Genomic DNA, 8,653 nt, shown 5'->3' on the forward strand with positions numbered 1-8,653 from the left:
GGGGGGGGCTGTGTCACATGGTTTATGGGGATCTCAGCTCCTCAATCAGGGATTGAACCTGCACCATAGCAGTGAAAGCCCAGAATCCTAACCACTAGGCCACCAGGGAACTCCCCAGAACAAATTTTCCTTTTTTATGTTAAGAACCCCTTTCTTAAAGAAATGTCATAAAGTTTGTCATGAGTGCAGTCCTGAATTTACATTTTAGCAAACAGGAGCTGATAGCTACGTCGGCAGGTCTGGTTTCTGCAGCTCACTCACATATCTTTAGAAAATCACCATTCTCTGTCCACACCCCCATCCACTGAGCTCAGGACTACTGACATCCCAGTCTGTAACCCCAGGTGTTTGTACATGACTTTGTGAACCTGGGAGTGTCCATACCACTTCTAACCCCAGGGAGCCCACACCACAGCTTGTTAATGCAGGAGTCTTCTCATTCACGTCAGTATGACCACAGGAATGTCCACACCCAAGTCTGTGTGACTTCAGGGATGTAAAACAGAAGTATCCACACAAAAGGTGGTGTGACATAAGAGTACCACCCCTATCACCATGTATATTCAGGCAGCATCCACATACAAATCAGCAAGGGCCGGGGAGTATGGACAGTCCCATTTGTATAATCCCAGGAGTGTCCATGTCTCCATTTCAAGGAGCAAAAACACAACAGCCTTTGGGAACTTGTGAACATACTCACCTCAGGCTGTGTCCCTAGTTATGTCCATCCCATCTATATTACATCAGAAGTATACACCAAAAGTCTCTCTGATGGGAGCAGGGTCTAATCCCCAGTCTGTGCAAGCCAGCAGTGTCCACACCCCCAAGTGTACAGCCTAGAAGGGGCCCATCTGGCCTAGGCCTGGTCTCTGACATCTCCAGAGTGCCCACTCTCCACCTGTCTGGCCCTAGTCTTGTGACTTCAGGAGTGCCCACACCCCTCTGTGTGACCCCAGAATTTTCCACACTAAAGTCAGTTTGTCCGCAGAGGTACATACACCCCAGACTGTCCCCAGTGGAGTACTTAACATTAGTCTGAGTGACTCCTAGAGTGTTTCCACCCCAGTCTGTGATGACAGAAATGTTTATTCTCCAGTCTTTGTGATCCCAGGCTTTCCACAACACAACCTGTGTTACCACCAAAGTGTACACATTCTGGTCAGTTTGATCTCAGATTTGTCAACTGCCTAGACTGTGTAACAACAATGGGTGCCCATTCCCCTGTTACTGTAACCCCAGGGGTTACCACACCTCGGTCATTGTCATCCCCAAAAGTGTCTGCAGTGTAGTCCATGTCACCACAGGAGGGTATACACTTCAGTCCGTGTGTCACCTGGAGTATTCAAAACACAGTCTGTGTCCCCAGAAGTGTGCATATCCTAAAGCTTCTGACCACAGAATTGTGAAAACTCTATAGTGTTTTACAACAGGGGTGTCCACTGCCAAGTATGTCAGCAGCAGTGCCCATGTTTCAATCTGGTGACTTCACCAATGGCTATATTTCTGCCTTTGTCACCCCCTGTGTGTGATGCCAGGACTCTCCAGACCCCAATAAAATGGAGCAGGACCATATGTCCCTTGCCACCGCCCCCTTCCAGTCACCAAGTCCTCTGCCTGCTTTTTGCCTGTGGAAAACTACAGTCAAAAAATTTAATCAGAGAAGTGAGAAATACTGAAACAAAGGAAAACAGGAGACTAAAGAATAATAATGTAGTCATTAAGCATAGTCAAGGACCTTTAGTTCTTTCTCAAGGGCTATAGATAATATTCGCCATATCCTGTGAGCTGTCTTATAGATACCAAAACCCCAGATGGAGAAGTTAACTACGTGATGACCAGACTGACTATACCCAGAACATGAGCTGCCACAATTCTGAGAATTGACTGCAAAGAAATGGGAACAATTTCACCCTGAAAGTATAGATTAACTATACCTGAAACAACCAAGGTGATGCTAGTCAGGACACTGATGACCAATTGAAGATGACTACTGTTTCTACTTGTAACTGCCTCCCACTCTGTCTATAAAAGCTCTCCCTTTTATCTTCCATCCCCTGCTTGTCAGGGGGTGGAAGTCTGCCTTTGGACAGATGTCTGCTACCCTCCCCCCCCCACCTCATTTGTTGGCATCTGAAATAAAACATACTTTCCACCAACCTGTCCTGTTCACTGACTATTGAGCGGCGAGCAGCCAGATCCCCGCACACACACTCTCAGTAACACCAATGTGTGTCCTGAGGGAAGCACACCCCTAGTCTGCATTACAGCAATGTTCACACCCCAGGTCTGTCACTGTTGACTTTTCACCTGCCAGTCAGTATCCCCTTGCTGGTGTTCAGTCAGTTGCGTCCGACTCTGCGACCCCATGGATTGCAGCATGCCAAGCCTCCCTGTCCTTCACTATGTCCTGGAGTTTGCTCAGATTCATATCCATCAAGTCAGTGATGCTATCTATAACCATCTCATCCTCTGTTGTCCCCTTCTGCCTTCAATCTTTCCCAGCATCAGGGTCTTTTCCAAGGAGTCAGCTCTTCCCATCAGGTGGCCAAAATATTGGTGCTTCAGCTTCAGTATCAGTCCTTCCAATGAATGGTCAGGACTGATTTCCTTTAGGGTTGATTGGTTTGATCTCCTTGCTATCCAAGGGACTCCCAGGAATCTTCTCCAGCACCAGAGCTCAAAGGCATCAATTCTTCAGCACTAAGCCTTCTTTATGGTCCAACTCTCACATCCATACATGACTACTTCAAAAACCATATTTCTGACTAGAAGGACCTTTGTCAGCAAAGTGATGTCTCTGCTTTTTAATACACTGTCTAGGTTTGTCGTAGCTTTTCTTCCAAGGAGCAAGCTGTCGTTTAATTACAGGACTGCAGTCACTGTCTGCAGTGATTTCGGAGCCCAAGAAAATAAAATCTGTCACTGCTGCTACTTTTTCCCCTTCTGTTTGCCATGAAATGATGGGACCAGGTGCCATGGTCTTAGCTTTTTTGAATGTTGAGTTTTAAGCCAGCTTTTTCATTCCTCTTTCAACTTCTTCAAGAGGCTCTTTAGTTTCTCTTTGCTTTCTGCCATAAGGGTGGTGTCATCTGCATATCTGAGGTTATTGGTATTTCTCCCAGCAATCTTGATTCCAGCTTGAACTTCATCCAGCCTGGCATTTCATATAGTGTGCTCTGAATATAAATTAGATTAAAAGGGTGGCAATATACAACATTGTCTTACCCTTTTCCCAATTTTGAACCAGTCAGCTGTTCCATGTATGGTTCTAACTGTTGAAAACCCCATGAGCAGTATGAAAAAGCACTGTTCCCTAGGAGTAATGACACCACCCTTATGGCAGAAAGTGAGGAAGAACTAAAGAGCCTCTTGATGAAAGTGAAAGAGGAGAGTGAAAAAGTTGGCTTAAAGCTCAACATTCAGAAAACTAAGATCATGGCAACCGGTCCCATCACTTCATGGCAGACAGATGGGGAAACAGTGGAAACAGGGGCTGACTTTATTTTTCTGGGCTCCAAAATCACTGCAGATGGTGATTGTAGCAATGAAATTTAAAGACACTTACTCCTTGGAAGGAAAGTTATGACCAACCTAGACAGCATATTTTAAAAAGTAGAGACATTACTTTGCCTACAAAGGTCCGTCTAATCAAGGCTATGGTTTTTCCAGTGGTCATGTATGGATGTGAGAGTTGGACTATAAAGAAAGCTGAGCACCAAATAACTGATGCTTTTGAACTGTGGTGTTGGAGAAGACTCTTGAGAGTCCCTTGGACTGCAAGGAGATCCAACCAGTCCATCCTAAAGATCAGTCCTGGGTGTTCATTAGAAGGACTGATGTTGAAGCTGCAACTCCAATACTTTGGCCACCTGATGCAAAGAGCTGACTCATTTGAAAAGACCCTGATTCTGGGAAAGATTGAGGGCAGGAGGAGAAGGGGACGACAGAGGATGAGATGGTTGGATGGCATCGCCGACTCAAAGGACATGGCTTTGGGTGGACCCCGGGAGTTGGTGATGGACAGGGAGGCCTGGCGTGCTGCGGTTCATGGGGTCGCAAAGAGTCGGACACGACTGAGCGACTAAACTGAACTAGGAGTGATCATTCCTCAGACTGAAACGCCAGGAGTATCTACACCCCAGGGTATGTAACCCCAGGAGGACCCACAGTCAGCCTGTGTTTCTCCAAAATTGTACACATAATAATATGCATGACCCCAAGATGATCAACTTTGTGTGACCACAAGAGTGGCCACCACCCAGTCTGCATGTCTCCAGGATGGTACGCACTTGACTGTGTGATCAACAAAGTCTCCGTGCCCCAGGATCTGTGACCACTGCGGTGTCATTCCAAAGCCTGCAATTCCAGAACTTTCCACCCAATGTGGGAACAAGGAGTGTCTCCACCTCAATTTCTCTTGCCCCAAGCTCATTCACTACATCGTCCATGTCACCCTAGGAGTAGCTGAACTCCAGTCTGCATGATGCCATGTGTGCCCACATCCCAAACAATGTGAGCAAAGGGGTGTCCACATGCTAGTCTGTGTGACCACAAAAACATCCTCCCATTGTCTGTGGCCCTACATGGAGCCAGTGGGTTTTACCATGGCTGTGTCATCATCCCAATGTTTGACTACAGAAACATCCACAGCCAAGCCTTTGTGACCTCCAGCAGTGTTCACCCCACAGTCAAGAGTCCAGAAGTGGCAATAGCTTAGTCTGTGTGATCTTGGAAGTTTTTGCAGTGCAGTCTGAGTGGCACCATAAGTGTGCTCATCTCAAACTCTGTGATCACAGAGGTGTCCACACCCCAGCCTCCATGGCCCAGGAGTGTCCACACCTGGTTTTGTGGCAGAGGCAGCCAGTCTTGAGTGTATGTGACCCTAGTGTTGTTCAAACCCCCCAGTCTCTCTGTCTGTGGCCTCAATAGAATTTGCTCCTGTCAGTGTAACTACAGGAGTATGAACCTCTCGTGCCTGTGACTGCTGGCCGGTCTCCACTCAGGTCTGGGTGACCCAGGGGGAGATAACCCCCCATCTGTGTGACAAAGGTGTCTACATGCTCCAGTGTCTGTGACTACAGGGGCACTGGTCCCCCATTCAGTGTGATTAGAGGAATGTGTGTTTGTGCTGTGCTTAGTCACTCAGTTGTGTCCGACTCTCTGTGACCCCATGGACTGTAGCTTGCCAGGCTCCTCTGGCCATGGGGATTCTCTGGGCAAAAACACTGGAGTGAGTTGTCATGCCCTCCTCCAGGGGATCTTCCCAACCCAGGGATTGAACCCAGGTCTCCCACATTGCAGGCAGATTCTTTACCAGAATGAGCCACCAGGGAAGCCCAAGTAGAGGAATGACCACACCAAAATTGGTGTGACCACACCTGTGTCCACCCCTGTCTGTCTGTCCTGAGAGGCATCCCTGCTTTAGTTGCTGTGATCCCAGCACAGGCTACACTGCAAGCAGCGTGACTACAGAGGTGTTGCCAGCAGAGTAAATGATATTCCAGTAGTGGCCATACCACAAGCATTTGACCACAGTGCCCCCCCCAGTGAATGTGTCCTCACTCAAGTCCTTGTCCCAGTCTGTGTGACCCCAGTAGTGTCCAGATCCCGGAGGGTGACTCCGAGGGTGTCCAAAGTTGAGCCTGGGTGAAACCAGGAGGTACCTGATCATAGTCCATGTGATTCCAGAAGTGTCCACACACCAATCTTGAAAGACTCTAGGAGAACATATCCCAGCCCAGGAACTTCAGAAGTGGTCACGCCCCATCCTGCATGACCTCAATCATGTTCACATTGCAGGCAGTGTGACCACCTAGAGCCCTCACACCCAAGTATGTGACCCCAGGAGGTCCACATCCCAATCAGTGTGACCCCAGGATTGCTGGCACCCAAATCTAGCGACCACATGAATGTGTCTATACCCTCATCTGTTTGATCCCAAGAGCATCCACACTCCAGGCTATGCAATCCTGGGAGGGTCCATACACAAGTCAGTGTGACCCCAGGAAGGGTTACACGTACAGGAAAAGTGAACCAGACAAAAGGGGAAAGCCTGTGCAAAGGCCCTGAGGCAGGAGCATACCTGGCATATTTGATATACAGTGAGGAGACCAGTAGAGCCGGAGTAGAGTGAGCAAGGGGGTGAGTGACAGGAGGTGAGGTCCAAGAGGTGATGGAGCCTGGTCCTGTAGGGCCTCCTTGACTACAGGGAGGACTTTGGCTTTTTCTCTGAGAGAAGTGGAGCAGAGGTCTGAGCAGAGGAGGGCCGTGGGCTGCCTTTGGTTGTAATAGAATCCTCTGGCTACTGTGAGGACAGGCTGAAGTCCTTAAGTCAGATCAGAGATCAGGCTGGGCCATGGAAGGTGGGGGCCCAAGGGGCCAGGACCATGGCCACTTGACAGGCCTCCCCAGGAGGCTCTACATTCTCTCTGGGGCATATGGCAGCCCTCCTCCTGTGCACCAGAAACACAGGATATACTGAGGAGAAGCAATGGGGATTGAGTGGAAATGACCTCACTGTGAGACCTCAGGCCAGCCCCTCCCCTTTCCCTGGGCCCTGGGTTCCCACCTTTGGCAGATGAGTATAATAATTCTTGTCCTGCCAATCTCTCCAGCGTCCCTACTCACCTCTTCTCTCCATCAACATCAGCCTCCTTGATAGTTCCTCAAACACACCAAAGCATTATTCCCACTTCAGGGCCTTTGGTGCCTGCTGTTTCCCCTCTGCTTGAACTCTCTTCCCAAGACATGTGCATCGCTCACAGTTATATGGCTGCCCCTTCGCTTTCTTCTTATCTCTGCTTAAAGATCTCCTCAGGAAACCTTCCCTGGCTATCCAAAATAGTGCCCCTGTATCCGTGCATCCTTCTTAGTTTTTCTTCATAGAACTTCCTAGTACATTACATATTTACTTGTTGAGTCAGCCAGAGCCCTGCAGTGTGGGTGAGGACAAACAAAGCATGCACAGGTGGAATTTTGAAGAGACCTAAATGAGAAGACCATTACAGAGGTGCAGAGAGGGTTCAGTAAACCCATAAGGTTGCCAGCTTATCCAAGGACTGGCATCAGAGGGGTTCCGCCACCATTCCTAGGCCTGAATGGGCAGGAAAGGGAACCCCGAAACCCAGAAAGGAAGAGCTGGAACTCAGCCCCAGCCAATGAACACCCAGCTTTCTCTGTCCTTGCATTCTCCAGTCACCTATCAGGGTCTCTCATTGGCCAACCCAACTAGAAGCCAGAAGGGGCAGGGCATGGCTGATGAAGTCACAGGGACACAGGGAAGGTAGGAGAATGGATTGGGGGCAGGGGACAAATAGAATACCAAACATGTTAATATAGTATTTTTCATTACCTATTGAATAATACTGAGCATGGGAGGTTGCTAAAGACAGGTGTTTATGCTTGCTGGGTTTCCTGTGTTTTTGGTATCTAGAGCAGTGTGTGGCACATTTAATAAATATTTGTTGAAAGTATAAATGAAAGAACGGACTGATGCTGAAGCTGAAGTTCCAATACTTTGACCACTTGATGTGAAGAGCTGACTCAGAAAAGACCCTGTGCTGGGAAAGATTGAGGGCAGGAGGAGAAGGGGGCAGTAGAGGATGAGATGGTTAGATAGCATCACTGACTCAGTCGACATGGGTTTGAGCAAACTCCAGGAGATAGTGAAAGACAGGGAAACCTGGCATGCTGCTGTCCATGGGGTCACAAATAGACACAACTTAGTGATTGAACAACAACAACAAATAAATGAAACAAAGTAATAGGTATAAAATAATGCAAAAGTGAAAGCATGACTTCAATAAGTGGTGCTGGGAAAACTGGGCAGCTACATGTAAAAGAATGAAATTATAACACTCCCTAATAGCATACACAAGGAAAACCTCAAAATGAGTTAGAGACCTAAATATAAGACTGGACATTATATGATAACCCTATATGCAAAACAGAAAAAAAGAGACACAGATGTACAGAACAGACTTCTGGACTCTGTGGGAGAAGGCGAGGGTGGGATGTTTTGAGAGAACAGCATCAAAACATGTATATTATCTAGGGTGAAACAGATCACCAGCCCAGGTTGGATGCATGAGACAAGTGCTCGGGCCTGGTGCACTGGGAAGACCCAGAGGGATCGGGTAGAGAGGGAGGTGGGAGGGGGGATCGGGATGGGGAATACATGTAAAGCCATGGCTAATTCATGTCAATGTATGACAAAAACCACTACAATATTGTAAAGTAATTAGCCTCCAACTAATAAAAATAAATGGAAAAAAAGATAAAAAAAAAGACTGGACATTATAAAACTCTTGGAGTAAAACATACACAGAACACTCTTTGACATAAATCATAGCAAGATCTTTTTTGATCCACGTCATAGAGTAATGAAAATAGAAACAAAATAAACAAGTGGGATCTAATTAAACTTAAAAGCTTTTACACAGCAAAGGAAACTATAAACAAAACCAAAGACTACCCTCAGAATAGGATAAAATATTTGCAAGGGATTAACCTCCAAAATATACAAACAGCTCATGCAGCTCAATATAAAAACAAAACCCAATCAAAAAAATGTGCAGAAGATCTAAATAGACATTTCTCCAAAGAAGATACACAGATGGCCAAAAAGCACATGAAAAGATGCTCAGTATCACTA

General features: G+C 47.1%; 1 protein-coding gene across 2 annotated transcripts in view; it reads left to right on the forward strand.

Annotated features, from left to right (window-relative positions):
- FTSJ1 (FtsJ RNA 2'-O-methyltransferase 1) overlaps positions 1–2,156 on the forward strand; it is an 11,637-nt gene extending 9,481 nt beyond the window's left edge. The window contains exon 13 of one of the 2 annotated variants that reach the window (XM_043458979.1): positions 1,786–2,156. The gene's annotated coding sequence lies outside the window, so the exon portion shown is untranslated. The remainder of the gene's footprint in view (positions 1–1,785) is intronic. The other variant, XM_043458980.1, reaches the window with a different exon arrangement.
- Positions 2,157–8,653: the final 6,497 nt, after the last annotated feature.

This window comes from Cervus canadensis, chromosome X (assembly GCF_019320065.1).
Source record: "Cervus canadensis isolate Bull #8, Minnesota chromosome X, ASM1932006v1, whole genome shotgun sequence".
NCBI classification, from domain to species: Eukaryota; Metazoa; Chordata; class Mammalia; order Artiodactyla; family Cervidae; genus Cervus; species Cervus canadensis.